The sequence below is a fragment of the Photinus pyralis genome, unplaced genomic scaffold (assembly GCF_008802855.1).
Source record: "Photinus pyralis isolate 1611_PpyrPB1 unplaced genomic scaffold, Ppyr1.3 Ppyr1.4_LG2, whole genome shotgun sequence".
Classification (NCBI taxonomy): domain Eukaryota; kingdom Metazoa; phylum Arthropoda; class Insecta; order Coleoptera; family Lampyridae; genus Photinus; species Photinus pyralis.
Genome location: NW_022170403.1, coordinates 44,167,901 through 44,183,543, shown reverse-complemented (window position 1 = coordinate 44,183,543; position 15,643 = coordinate 44,167,901). Strand labels below are relative to the sequence as shown.

General features: G+C 35.7%; 1 protein-coding gene across 1 annotated transcript in view; it reads right to left on the bottom strand.

The window, feature by feature from the left end:
* The window catches only part of LOC116162806 (protein fem-1 homolog CG6966), a 72,603-nt gene that overhangs the window by 10,941 nt on the left and 46,019 nt on the right, over positions 1–15,643 (bottom strand). The window lies entirely within an intron of this gene.

The window sequence follows — 15,643 nt, the reverse complement described above, 5'->3', positions numbered from 1 at the left end:
TTTCTTTTAAGACGCTTTGAAATGGTGAGAGCCCTAGCCCTGGCTAGACCTTTTCATGAATTCACATTGTTTCATTTTTCGCCCACAATATTGCTGTCGTGGAAATTCAGCTGCAAATTTTCTCCAAGTCTTTGGTTTGTTACTAGCAACACCGGCCTTTTTGTTCTTTACCATATGCTTGTACGTACTATTTGACCAGAGTACCCAGCAAATCACTCAACAGTCAACAATAGTGAAATTTTCAGATCTTTGTTGCTGTTTTTCCATCTTCAAAAAATGCCAAAATACACCAAAACAATCACGTGTGGCAATTGCGATGACGACGTTTTTTTAGGCTGACCACAGAAATTATAGTTAAACCAGATAGAATGGCGAGATTAAGTTTCTGGTTATTCTTAACCTTAGTTACCGATAACCTGGCACCGAAAAACATATACGGTTAACATTTTATTTAAACCAAAAAATTTGGTTTAACGCGCAATAAGTGAGCGTTCCACAGGCCAGTCTGAAACTATTTGACTTCCAAATCCTTAGATTTGGTCAAAAAAGTTTTGCTCGTTGGCTCGCTAGATCTTCAAGTATGTTTCCACCAAAAGAACATTGAGGAACTTTATGTAGCCAAATTTTTCTTCTTTTTTCTATAAACAAGAAACTTTAAGGAACATATCTAAACTTATCGTTTCCACTGAAGCAATTAAGTCGCCATGAGTTAGTTGCTTGTTGTTTGTGGCAACAGAAACTTAGAGCAACACCGTGCTTCCACTGAACGTATGAACCCAGTATTTCCATTGACGTCGTCATCATCATCATCGTGCAGCGCTACAACCCTGGCTGGATCTTGGTTGACTTATTATTATTTCCATTGACGTGGAGGTGTAAACGTTTACTGTGTTACTGTGTATAATTATTAGTAGAATATGGAGAAAGAAGATGAAATGGCATTGGCGGCGACATACATTGTGTTATCTACCTAAAAGCGGTGGAAAAGAAAACACAAATGCTATGGCCTAAAGCCCACTCTGTAAGAAAGAGATGAGTTTGGTGTAGCACAGTTGTTCAGCGTCCTAAAGAATGACGGTTTATGTCGGGATTTTACACTTGCAAAGTTCAAGACAATCATGTGACACTACGCGCAGCACGTGTCACAAAGTTCACTAACGTTTCTGTTCCTTATTCGTTTCCACTGAGACGGCGACAAGCAGCAACTTGTCTGTCTCCCTATGTTGCCGATTTTCCTGTCAAGTTTACCGCTCGAAATGGCGACAAGAAGAAACAATCTGAATTTCTAACAGAAACTGAGTGGAACATTCAGAAACTTGAGGGAACTTTGTGGAACATTTTCGGAAAAAAGGAAACAGAAACATTAAAGTTCCTCAATGTTCCTTTGGTGGGAACATACCTTTCAGACTAGATGTTGGGCTTTTAAAAAAGAATAAAAACTTACAGCATAATGAATATCTAATTATCTTCACTCTTTTGATATGGAAATCAGATCAACTCTAGAGACTTTACTAAACACAAATTTATCAGCAAAAATGGATTTTAACATCCCTACCTGTCAATGTTGGTGGCTTAGGTATGAGGAAAGCAAGTGATCTAGATCTAGATTTGGTTTCAGTAAATAGCGTTTACGACTTTATTTGTGACATGTTACATAAATCTATAACAGTTAAGGTTGATATTCCTTTTTACTATGAAGCTTTGAACTTCTGGAAAACATTACGCAAAGTTCAGAGAAATTGGGACATGATCACGTTGCAGCGGCAAAATACTCTACTGTGTACTACGTCTTAGGCCTACAGGTTGTAACCTGTAGGCCTAAGAGGTGACGACAATATTAAACGTCCTGATGAAATGACCTTCGTTCCATGGACAAAAGGACAACTGAAGGGGTCAATGCAAAACATGCCTTATCACAAACAGGTAATTATGAGATATTAAGGTTCGACAAATTATTTTTTTACCGGAAATTATCGGACTTTTTTTAACGACAATAGGGAGAATGCAAAAAATGTAAGTGCTATAAATTTTCATATAATATGGTGCACTAATGATCACTGAACATGGAAATGAAAGAATTTTTTCAAAACAAGCAAACGTTTTCTCAAAATTAGAGAAAGAAGTTTGAATTTCGTGACGCGGTCCAGAAACGTTTTCTAATTGGATGACGTCACAAGCGCGCTTCAAGCCCCGCCTCCAAATGATCTAATAAGATGTATAGCGCCTGGAACGTTAATATCCGGAATAGCGGTTTTGTTTATAGGTTTTGTGAGCACCGAGTGATGTTTCCAACACATTCTTATGTTATATAAACATTAAACCGGGATTACAGAGAGCCGACGTGCATCATTTACAACCCATAGATGTGCCAATGGTGTGGGTGTGCGATTACTACTCAGTGCTCAGTCATCTAACAATTTACACTAAAATGATCTTCTCGGCAATAGAATACACAGTTTTTTATACCTCTGACAATAATCAACATGTAACTGTACACCTTACCTATCTTTTGAAACCGCGTTAAAAATATTTTATCGGGTGCCGTTGCTGTTGTATTTTGTAATGGGTAATTTTTAAGTTAGCTTAACTATAAACGCTAGCAGGTTTCATATCTTTCTCATTTCGGAAACTAAGGTTTCTTGCAGGCCATATTCATTGGTGATGTACGCCAAGTGAATAACCCAACGCCGACCCTTGTAAGTAAGAATCGCACTTCGTTGTGCGTACAATTTAAAAGTAACAACATTAGGTTTAGGTACATGACCTTTCTATAAAAAGAGTTCGTAAAGTGTAATGCCAGTTTTTCGTAAGTAAGTAGACGGGGTAGCAGACGATCCCTTCATTTACAAAAAGATTATTAACAAACGATAGGTCGGTATATAAATTTATTCCACGGCACATAGTTAACATTTATCTACGTAGTATCGATAATGTAAAATGGGGGAGTAATATTAAACCGTTACGTCCTGTAACTAACGCGAAAATAATTGAATTTTCATCTTTTTGTTAGCGGTGCGATCATGTATCTCTTGCACCATTGTTTATTCATTTACTTGCAGTTACTGAATCGCAATATTTTAATTTTCAAATACTTCCATTCATTTATTATAAGCAATTTTACCTAGCGCGCTACTGACGTCAGAGTGAGCAGCCTCGCTCCAGAGTACGTTTCCTAGCCTCTCGCGGTTAGCGATTAGAAACTTCCTCTTAAATTAGTTAATAATTTTTCTTCGATTTTTTGATAAATGCTATATGTATTAATGAAATGAGCAAAACCCATTTGTAGCAAAACCTAAAAATGTGAATTCTCTCTATTCAACTCGTGTATAACTCTCGCCAGGAAAGATTGCCGGTCACAGCACACCTTGTGTTGATCTGCAATCTATGTTTTTCTTAAGATGCGAGCGACTTCCGGAATAGGATCGTGCCAATCTTGAACGAAAAGTCTTTTTGTTCAACATTGACATGATACTATCCCGGAAGTCGCTCACATCTTTACAAAAACATAGATTGTAGACCAGGATCAAGTGTTCTGTGACCGGAAATCTTTCCTGGCGAGAGGTTTATAAAAAATCGCATAAGCCGCAGTGCAATTGTCACCTTGACAGCGGCAAAAGTTAGCTGCAACTTTTCCAGCGACAAATGCACTAGTGGTTTTTTCACTTACCTATTCATTTTCGAACCAATTATCGCATTATCCTTTCCCATATGACTAGTTTGACGTTTGTCAATAATTGATTAGTTTGGTGAATTTCTTGTTCGTTAAATTGTGCTGCCGAATTACACTCGAGGTTTGTATTTAAACCGAGTAAATTGGGCTTGTTACAATTCAAATTCAATCGCATTTGTATTAGTTGACAGTTTTTCTCGTCTAATTGCTAGGCAACAGATTTTCATTACCTTAACAACCCAAATTTACTCGGTAAAATACAAACCTCTTGTGCAATAAATTATAAGTGAAAAATCGTATGGAAAGTGGTACTTTTTTTCACGATTTTTACTATGCGTTTCCATGGAATTTAGTCCTGTCTGTGAACAATAACATCCATTTTTGAGTGACAGTAAATTGCGAATGTCAATAAAATTATTCAATTGCGGGTTCTTAAGGATCACTATGCAAAAAAATTTCGTGTACAACACGTGTTGAAAGTGTCATTTTTTCATGAATTTGCAGTTTGATTAATGAGGGCGAAGTATCACTTGTTGTACAAATAACTATTTCGTATTGAGAACAAAACCATATTTTATACCTTTCGCGCAGTAGAGACATTTGGAGCTTGATGTGGCTGAACTGCAGGGTTCGCCTTAATGGACCCAACCCCAAAAAACCCACTAAGTTTTTTCGGGTTGGACCCACCTGAAAAGACCCACTGGGTTTTTCATTAGTGGGTTTTTTCATTTTGAAATAATTAACAAGTTTTTTGACTTGGGCTGGTTTGTTTATGGCAAAAATATATTTCAAATTATACATTTAATTTTTTAAATACAAAAATAAAACATAGATACTTCCATTTGAGTTCGTTTAGTATTAGTTAACAATTCAAAACAGTTCAAAACTTGTATTCGTATTCTTACCCATAGTAAAATGTAAAAGTGAACCGCCACAACACAACCACAATATTGCGGCGCCTTTTTTTCATATTGTCGAATTGTTTAATTCGGATCGAAAAAGTACTATTATCCACTTTTACCCGAAAAAACCCACTTGGACCCAGTGGATTGGGGTTTTTTAAAAAACCGGGTTTTTTCAAACCCTGGGCTGAATCCCGTAATTTTGTGGAATGTCTGGGAAAACGCATAACGAATATTACTGGGGAACCTCGAGCTACTACTTACCTACCTACGACAAAGAATAAGTATTGCCATACAACGTGGCAACGCGACCAGTGCAATGTGGATGCATCCAGCTACGATCCGCATGGAAGAAGGAAGAATTTTGAACTAATAAATTCAAGTAGGTACTATGCAATCAAAAAAGAGTTGCTATCGCGTCACCTTTGGAATTTTTGATTACACGGGAAATCATGTTTAACTTGCAAAGGCGACTCGATGTCAAAGCTTTTTTTGATCACCTGTTATAAAGAAATATCCCATGAATCTCTGAATAAGGCTCGTAATGACTATGTGGGCATTGTGAGAAATACTGTGGTAGCTAGATACCTTCTCTTTTAAATGCAATAACTTCGAAGACTCTATACATGTCACTTTCTAAATAAAACATACGAAAAACGGTTAACATTACGAAAAAATGATTACAAAAAGAATTCTATTACCAAGGAGTATCAAATAAAACAGAAATATAAAGGGTGTCGACATACACACGACGTTTATGGAACACCTTGTATGCTTAAAACTGTTTTTAGGTTGTAAAGCTTTACATTCCGCGAAAGTTTTAGTATACAAGTTTCTTTAATCTCAACCATTTGTGCACAGGTGCACTATCAGAAGGTTGATTCACTATGTGTGTTTATGTCGTTTTCATGCCTCGACATATGCTGTATGGCATAGTAAATAGTGTTAGAAATTCAGTAAATAATTTTCCTATTTAAAATGAATTGCTGGGCACTAATTTTATTGGTTACGTTTTGTCTGCCTACAATCTTTCCTGGTGTGCACTTCTTTAACATCGGATTATTTTGATTTTTCAGATATAACCATGGTGTAGAATAGACTATATACACCATGGATATAACATACATATTTGAGGATGTGGAATCCGGCAACTATGTTTTACTAAAAATAAGTGTGCGTTCAAAATGTGCAAGGGTAATGATCAGATACTTGTCCGCTATATTCAAGCTCTGTGTTTTCGATCCTGTGAAAAGAAAAAGGAGGATCGACGCGCATCACAACGTGTAGGTCATCAAGACTGCGGTTCGCTAGCATTGCACTTACGGAAGAAGCGCGGTTAGCGTAAAAAGTGTAAGTGCGGAATCGAGCATCACTCGCTACAGAGTAGGTACGGACCTTTTGAGAAAGTTTTCATTTTGATTGCAAACCAAGCGCATTGTTGTCGAGTCGGTGCATTGTTTTGTGCTAGCGTTATATGTGTGGTTCTCTATAGGAAACTTGAGCGACGACAAATTAATTCCATTTTACGATCGCGCAAACTAAAAATAGGAATTTCATATTCCACGACTGCATTAGGTGTTTAAAACCGCGCATAGGTTACAGAATTTACCCTAATATCAACAGCACACCTTCACATCAGGAAAGCTAAAGCCATGTGCATCCAGTACGGAAGTCTCTTCAATTTGGGCGGAACGTAATGTAAATTCATGTACATACAGCTACATTAAGTAATCCTAAATTTATGGAAAGGTGGTTGGTATCTTGGCCTGTGGAGGAACTGCAATCATTAACAATTTAAGATTCAATTTTTCAAGTTTTCATTATCGATTAGTAATTTTCTATGTTAAGGGAGGGCGAATGGAATCGGCTGTTCTGTGTCAAGGAGGAGGAGAAATTAGTTTCGATACCCAGGATAGTCATAAGGTAAATTCAAATAGTTTCCGTTCGATTGAGCTAGTGGGTGCAGCCTGGGTGCAGCCCATATTTTGATAAATCAGTTTAAATATTGCAACTACGCATTACAATTTGTAGAGTGAAAGGAATTTTTTGTGGAAAATAGAAGTTCAACAGACGATATGGTCTAGTGGTTAGGACAGTTAACTACGAACCTGAGAACCCGGTTCAATTCCCGATCCTACCTGACCATATTTGTCATTTTTTCTTCCGTGGGGTCCAGCCTCTAAAAATGTATACTTGGAGTAATAAGTGGCTAAGTAACTAGTAAGGAGCCTAGTGCTAGCCACACTAGCGGATACTAGTATTATTAAATACACGACACGTTTTCTATTATTTCTATTATCAACATTGGCACGTTAATACACCTTGAAGAAATTCAATATTTAAAAGAATGACAAGCAATTACGTCCTTCAAAATAACTATTAATTATCAAAAAAGTAATTATCGTCGAAGGTAGCATGTTTAGGTATTATCGTTTTTCGTTTATAAATACGATGGTATTATCATAAATTCAATGTATATTATTCATGTAAGTTTTGACCTTCAAGTGCGGATGTCTCAAGAAGGGGCGTCGATGGTAAGTTAAAGCGCAGTTCATAGTTAAGAAAAAATGAGTAGAGAGTTTCACTTTTTCGTTTAAAATTGGCCCGGAGTTCTACAGATGAGCTCCTTATACATTCCACAGTTATAGCGGAAAAAGGTTCTCGTGAATCATATTATTATGTGTATGAGTAGAATCTTATTCTTCGACACTCATTGTGCAGTAGTGCCCTAGTCCATACAGAACCGATCGCGTACACGGTGTCCTCCAGCCACCTTTATCGCGACAGCGAGCACTACCAGCTCATCGAAGAATTGGTGATCTGGTATAGCAATGGCGTCCAGATGTCAATTAGAAAAACAGCATCAATAACTTCATTTAACCGATCAGATCTAAGAATATTTCGTAGATACTGTAGCGAACTGAATCAGCTCATTTTAATGGCGAGGAGCGAGTCTGGGTATCTCAGTACCAAACGAAACCCATTGGCGTCACAAGCACAGATAAAGGCAATGAAGATGTTGATACCTATGTCAAATTCGCATAACATACATAGAAACCTTGTACGTTCGTATCCCAATTCCTATACAAAAATCATCGACTTTCTAGAAAATGTTTTCAAATCTAAAAACAATAAAGAATAGTTTGAACCAGAATGTGCAAACATATTTTTAAAATACGTCCCTGGAATCGGTGACCTTATCAATGCATTTTCAAACAAGATTTAAGTGAAAAAAAAAACTTCAAAATAGATTGTAGGTAATGCAAGGTATTTTCTAATTATAAAAAGTCTCTTGTATGTTATGATCTGAACGAAGCGACATTGAGATTTATTTTTAAATAGCGTTGTACTTGAAGCTGTCGAGTTTCCTGTGTTAATATTAATGTGGGTAATAAGGCTCATCCAAAGTGCGTTTAATGATATTAACTGAACAATGACTCTGATGGTACCTTTTTAAATTTTGACTTACGTGTTTTTGCATTTAACAATTCTTTGAGTGTTGTGAATCCGTGGGTAACGGTGCGTGCAAATGCACAGATTTTAACGGATTAATACATGTAGGTAGCTGTGTTTCGTAATGATAATGAGTAGCTCTAAATGACAGATATTGATGTGATCATTTGGATTTGGCCTTCTAAACTTTTGTACCGGTAACCACTCGAGTTTAAGAAATTTTCATTCGTGGTCCATTGGTCCTGACGCTCATTTCGTGAAAAAAAGCGATTAGGATTAGATAGAGCCATGGACAGAACCCACTATCTTATTATTAGTCCATTCAAATTAGCTCCAATTTTTCGGATTACTTTTTTGTCTTTTTCCATAAAAGACAATAATGTTTGAAAGTGAACATTCCGGTATCTTATAGAAAATTCGATTATAAACAAATTCATTTCTTTTTATTTTTTCTCTTAGAGCAATAGTTCGAAGTCAAATGCAAAAAAGGACATTTTCTCGTGTTATTATAACAACAAACGTTTCCGGTCAGGGGGACTATGATTTTTTGATTTAACGGCTTTTTTGACATAGAATACACTTGGTTTCGTTGAGTGAAGTGACAACATCCAGGCCAAACCGTAATTTGGCCTTAACGGTATCAAAATCTGTGACGGCATGTAGACAGTTTTGTAAACATGACACACGACCATAAAGTGAAGGATACATCAACCGCTGTATTTGGTGACTTGTGGTAGATAGATGTGAAAGTTACAATTTTTGTTGTCCATGTTGTCAAATTCTCGAAAACTAATTTTGGAAAAATGTTTACTATGCTCCACCCTATTGCCCAATGTTTTTACATACTTACCACCCTGTACGAAGCATTATTTCGCTAGTGTGTTGTTACTCAGGTAAATATAATTAAGTGACTATATATTATTTATATTTTTCTTTCGTTCATGATTACCTTTACTCTTTCCTACCTTTAATTATACCCATATATTATATGTTTATAGATAGCCCATGAAAAAACTATAAAATCTAGTTTTTCATCAAACATCTACCTTGAAAATTTAATTGATTTCTTGTTGAAAAATACGTATAATATTTATGCCAAACCCCAAGAAGGAAATTTAATAATTGCGATCTTTAACATTAATGTCGAAGCTCAAGGCTTTTTCATTCCCGTTTCCTTCTACTAGTAATTAGAAAAAAAGAAAATTTGTTATATCTACCCAAAATGTTTTACAATTACACAATTCACTTGGTTGTATACCTAAATAATAACTACGGCAACCAATTTATCAGAATAGAAAATAATTGGTTATGTTTGTTATTCCATGTCTACTTTTGCAAATTGCAACTTCTTTAACCATACCACGTATTTTATGTCAGCTACTGAACCATTCAGTAAATTACCGTAATTGGATAATCGCGAGGATAATCGCAACATTAACAATAATGTGAGCAGATACTAGTAAACTATTTGAATAGTAATGTGATGATGTTCAGTTCTACACAATTCAGTGAATCAAACAAAGGATGCGGACAATAAACGGAAAGGTTATAAGAAATTAAAAACACAAAGGAAGGGAAGCAATCATTAATTATGCAATGTCTCGGGTATTTTTCTGATTACGTATTGTAACATAACAGCGCAATGGTGACTCGTGGACCAGGAAACAAACCTTCGAGAGACTTGGACATCGAATATAAATGCACACTTCTATCGAATATTCTGCAAAAGTGGGATCGGATAGACAAATATTTCAGTGCCTTTTTCTGATATAGTTTCTATACACAGGGTGTTTCGGATATAGAGTTGATTTTGTGTCTTAATTTAAATGCTTTTGTATTCGAATGAATACGAGCTTCGGAGCTTCCATTGAATGAAGATGTGCAGTCTGTGTGCAAATGAAAGGAAGACACATACAGTATTTTACGTTACATTACAAAACAAGACTGTTTCGTTGTTTTTAATATAATTTGATGAAGGCAATACAAAATCTACTCTATCTCTGAAACAGTTAATTTGCGGACCCATGTTTATTATGTTTTTTGGATTCTTTTCACAAGTGCTATACCTACGTGGATAAAATATCTGACTTTTTTTTTTAAAACACCCTGTACATCAAACATCAAAACTCGCCCCCAGATCCCAAAATTTTAAACCTCTTACCACTAGTAGTGACGGCATCAATCTGAGGGTCAAAAAACTATACATAGCCATATACTAAATTTCTAAAATAAATAAAAAAATAAGTTACGGGAGTTTGGCCCTTTAGTTTTGTAAACGCAGTTCGCCAGTTTCGAAATAAAGTGTGTAAAACAAGTTAAATAGTCTTAATAAAAGATTTAAAGAATCGCCCAGAGAAGTGTTAAAAATTTGCTGAAAGTTTTTTTAACGCTGTCCGTATACAGAAAAAGTTAGTGAAAGTGAAAAGTTTCTACAGTCAGAGCAGTCGCCGAGAATTTGTTTCATTATGTTTATGAAGCTAATTCGATAAATCGAGTAATTGAATCCATTTGTGTTTGAGTACAGTACAGTAATTATCGCCCGTCTGCGTGCGGGGTACTAGGCGCTTTCTTTCGGTGATCCAAACGCCTTTGGATTGTCAAATCACGTTTTTTCGAAATGTGATCTTATAATCATGATTGCTAAAATCGTGAACAAACTGAACATAAAAGTTTTATGATCACCAATTCCTAACCTATAAATGCAAGGATATTTTTGCTCAAATGGTAGGTTAGTCAATATTTGTAACTGAAGAGGAGCGTAATCGTGCAAGTACTTCCACTTATATTTAAATTATTTTCATAATCCAAACAAAAAATACGTAATTCGAATGCAAATGTGTACTACGCAAAACTTAACCATACTTTGATTTAAATTCGCGCGTTCTTTCGTAAAACGTGATCCTACGAATCACGATCTCGAAATTATGATTGCGAAGTAGCCGAAAGAAAACACCTACTATGTCCAAACAAGCGTTGTAAGCATCTCTTATTTCCAGGAATTTTGTTTTAATTTTCATTTACATAATATATTGCGGAATAATTTTTTGTCATTGTCAATCAATTAATTGTGTGTTTATTCAAACCCATTATGCGACACGGATAGAGTGTTCATGTCAGATTTTAATTTCTTTTCGTATCCAAGATTTAGCTCAGGTGCTAATCAGCTATGGAAATTTTCGGAAGTTGATACTTCAACCGTTTATGAATAATGTAAATATGTGTATGTCTTCCGTGATCGATTTCAATACACGGTTTGAGTGAATTATCTTACACTGTTTACGAATTATAAGCATTCGAAGGTATTGCGGACGTCAACACGGAAATACACCCACTCATTTAAATGTTCATTACTCATAAACGATTCAAGATAGGCATATGTCGCCATAGGATATTTAGTCCTCTACAATGTTTTCCTCTATTCCGGTTTGCTATGCGTTTTCAAAGAAATGATCGAGCGCGATCACGTTTTTTATAAGAAAACGCCACTAGTGGAAGTGGCAAGTTACATTTCATCGAGACCGACCACGACTTTGCTTCACAATTTATCGAGTACCTACTTCCTACACCCCTCTTTATTTTATACCGTGGGTTATAAATATTTTCTCCGAATGTGAGAGGGGTGTGTTGTAATAAGGGTATGAAAGCTAGCATTGCGTACTAACATGAAGGCCACGGTATCTCAGAAACTATCGGCTACTGTAAGCTTAAGGCACTACAACACGCAGTCCCTTCGTTGGTAGTTCAAATAAGGGTAGAACGGTAACACTAACACGAATAGAAGTTTTAATTTCTCTGTAATTAGTGTTTTCTTGATATAAGCTAGCCATAAGGCACTGCAAACATTAATGGGACTGCACAACAAAAAGTAAGTTACAAAGTGTACTATTTTAAGGATTCCCATTGGTCCTGGCGTTCATGATCAATGATCTGACTGACATAATAGTGTGGGAAAATCTCAGCCAGAACCCAGAATAGTATATTAAAGCATAAGTTGCAGAAGGCACTATATTCTAGCACGAGTTCAAGTTTCGAACCTGAGCCGCGTAGCGGCGAAGGTTCGAACGAACGAGTGCTAGAAAGGCCTTCTGCAACATATGCTATATACTATTTTCTCTGTTGAGCATTTGAATTGTATTAAAAAAATTAACAATTCTGACATTTTCTGTAATAAATATTTCAATAAAGAAATTAAGTTGGCAACACCAAAAATTTTTCAATAAAGAAATTAAGTTGGCTACGTTACATTTTGAAAAAATTCAATTTAACAAGCGCGTCAAATACGAATTTGTGCAGTATATTTTAGTTTTTTCAATAAATAGTGAATAATGTGCGAAGAAATTCTTCCTTCCACTCCTCCAGAGCTTCGACAGTTAGCAGAAGAGACTGTTCATAATTTGCTACCAGGCAATAATTCCACAATTATTCTAAAAGTTTATAATAATTGTACATTTAGTGGCAAAGATTAGTTTTGTAATTTTGTTAGGTTGTAAAACCTCATTTGTATTAAATGTGGATTTCTCTAAGTACCTACACTGAATTTTCAATACCTAATGATTTCAATTACCCGTATCGTTGATAACTGTAACATAATGTTATAACAATAAGTGAAATTAGTCCACATTTTACTAAACCGTTGAGATAAGTATTAACGTCTAAATCATCCAGGCAGAACTTTGAATTGAACATTCGCGTATATGATTAGCCTGGATGATTTAGACGAGCATGCCAACCACTGAATACCAAATGTTCTGAAAAATCTGTCAGTTGTGGAAAATAGTTACCAAAAATAGTGTTGGAATGAAACTCATTCCAGCACTATTTTTGATATCGGAATACTGTCATTATAAACGCAAAACAGAGAAAAGCCATTCTCATGTATCATTTGTTCATAACTCTAAAATCACAATTGCATTGCACTCTCACCGAAGGCAAGACGTCTTTGGTTTTATAATTAATATAGCATCAATAACCTTGACAGGTAAATACATCAGATTAATAGTACGGGTGTGCACTGATTTTACGAGCTATCATAATCGTAAAAAAACGAATTAATAGCGGTCGCCAACGTAAATCATCAAATGCAAATAAAAATCATTTAATTACTATCTTATTCATAATATGTATTTAAATGCATTGTACACCCGGAAAACACTGGGATACCCAAATTATTTCATTTTTAGCTTCCTTTTTTTGTGTTTTTAAAAATATTTAGTTTGATCTAGGCAGCAGTTCTGTCAAAAAATTGGCCCCTGGTTTTAGATCTGGCGTAACCTCTCTAGCTGACCCTCAAAAAAATAACGTTACACTCGAAAGTCGAATCTTGATAATCTCGCTAGTAGGGAAGGTCAGTAATTTCTTCCTACATCATTTGCACATTACCAGAAGCGAAATAAAGACAAATTACTACCTACTTTGTGGAACGAAAATTTATTGCAATAGGATATTAGCATGGATAATATGCGTAACTTCTCATGTACAGCTTATGGAGGTCGAACCATAACCTTAGGACATCCCAGGGTTCTATGAAGAGTATCGTTTTACTGAACTTGACGTGGTATTAATATTCATTAAAATCGTATCACGTTCATTGCATTTTCAACAGGTAAGTATAACGTGTTGAGATTACTTAATCAATTGTTTTCTTAATCAATACAATTGCTTGAAGGATAATTATTCAACCACATTAGATCGTTTATCTTGCTGGAGTTATAGTAGTATACACGTGTGGCGTGGCAGTAGAATGGGTTGCCTATATCCGTATAAAAATTAACCCGAAAAATAAAGGACTGGATATTGTATTTCGAATGTTGACAAACGCATTTGCCTAAACAAGAAAAGTAAGATTTGCGTACAATTTGTTCTTCCCAAAACTACTTTTCACTGAAAAGTGATCTGAAGTTTTGGCAACCTTATTAAAGTATGTATCAGCAAATTCCGGATCCTACCAGCTTACAGGAAAATGAACAAATATTACTCGTTTTACGGAGAGGAGTGTTGAACATCAGAAGTACAATAACATTAATCAAGTTTACCTACAAAATTAATCATCTTATATTTTTTGCTGAAGAATATTATATACTGAAAATAGGATCTATTTTCTTCAACCATAGGAATTATTATTTAAAATTATTAAATTCGTGAATCCATGCACATAATTGTTCACCATATCAGGGGAATAAGTGTAGAGGCACGAGTCTACCTCAATGGGACATTGGAAAAATCCAAGAAATCTGCGGTTTTGGTGGTTACAATAATTGAATCTAGCTATTGTTATTATCTTTGTTACGAAAATTTGAAATCAAACAGGACGCTTTTAATTAAATTTCGTAAAAGCTCAACTACAACGTAAGCTTCCCAGCCCAAGTTTTATGGTCTCCACACATTAGCAGAAGTCGAACTGTGGGGTTGTGGGTAGGTGCGTAAAAGCTACATAATTTTTTTTATTTGCCTCCTAGTACTAAACGACCGTATTGACATTTGCAACTAATGTTTTTACAAATGTATACCGCCCTTGCACTTTTCCTAATCGTATTTCTTTTCCTCTACCATGCGATTGGTGGAAATCTTTGGTTTTTTTTGTTATCAGTTACTTAATGGGTCGATATTTTCTCCACTACCATTTTATGTTTTCGGCGGTTTGTATAGCACAGGAATATGCTCAAATCCTGATATTCGAGAAGAAAACATGAAAAGTGGTATACATTCTGTATAGAACAAATCCCCGCAAATCCTGATAGAGCATATCCAAGATGCTAATAACTGTTACCATTGTCATTGTAACACTCAACATGCGACCACTGAGACCTGCCTGCGGGACATATTCGACTGTGATTTTCAATTCTTTTCCTCCGGTCATCATTTTTGTCTCCCTCATAATCGACTTTAAAGTCTTGAATAGCGTCACATCCTGTGTGACACATCAAATAAAAGCTCATAAAAATTCCTCTTCATCTGTGTAAATAAATTGACATTGAAATGAAATACACATTTGGATTTACTGTTTCAAAGATATGATTACACAATTATTGTATTGACTGCAAACTGCTAAGTTATCCTACACAATTACCATTGAAAATATTTCAAGAATGTAGGTACCTACGCAAAAATTATTAATATGGTCAATCCCACTTTTGTTGCATTGTACAGTAAGGACGAAATAGAGCGTGTTGGATATTTAGAGGGGTAGTCAGTCAATGGTGAATCGCGACCGAGGAAGGTACTCAAGATTTATGTCTATGATTTTCGTAAAAAGATATGTGCATTTGTATTATCGAGTGGATAGAGGGGGCTTACCTTACAAATGGTACGGTAGTTTTTGGCGCATTTTTAAGAATAAAAAAAAATGTTTGCGTTTTGTTCGTCCGCCGGTCGGTCTGTCTGTCCGTCCGTCCGGACCCACTTCTGCGCTTTTGAACTACTTGTAGGTCCTAGAGTTTCTAATTAAAGGTCTCAACAAAAGGAACTGTTTTCTGCAAAGTACCGCCCTTCTTCCTCACACCTTATCAAAAGAGTTTTATCCTTCATGGTTCTCTAATGAAAGGTCTCAACGAAAGGAATTAGTTTATATCAACCATTGTCCTCCTCCTTGGCCCCTTGTATCTCAAGAACAGCTTGTTGG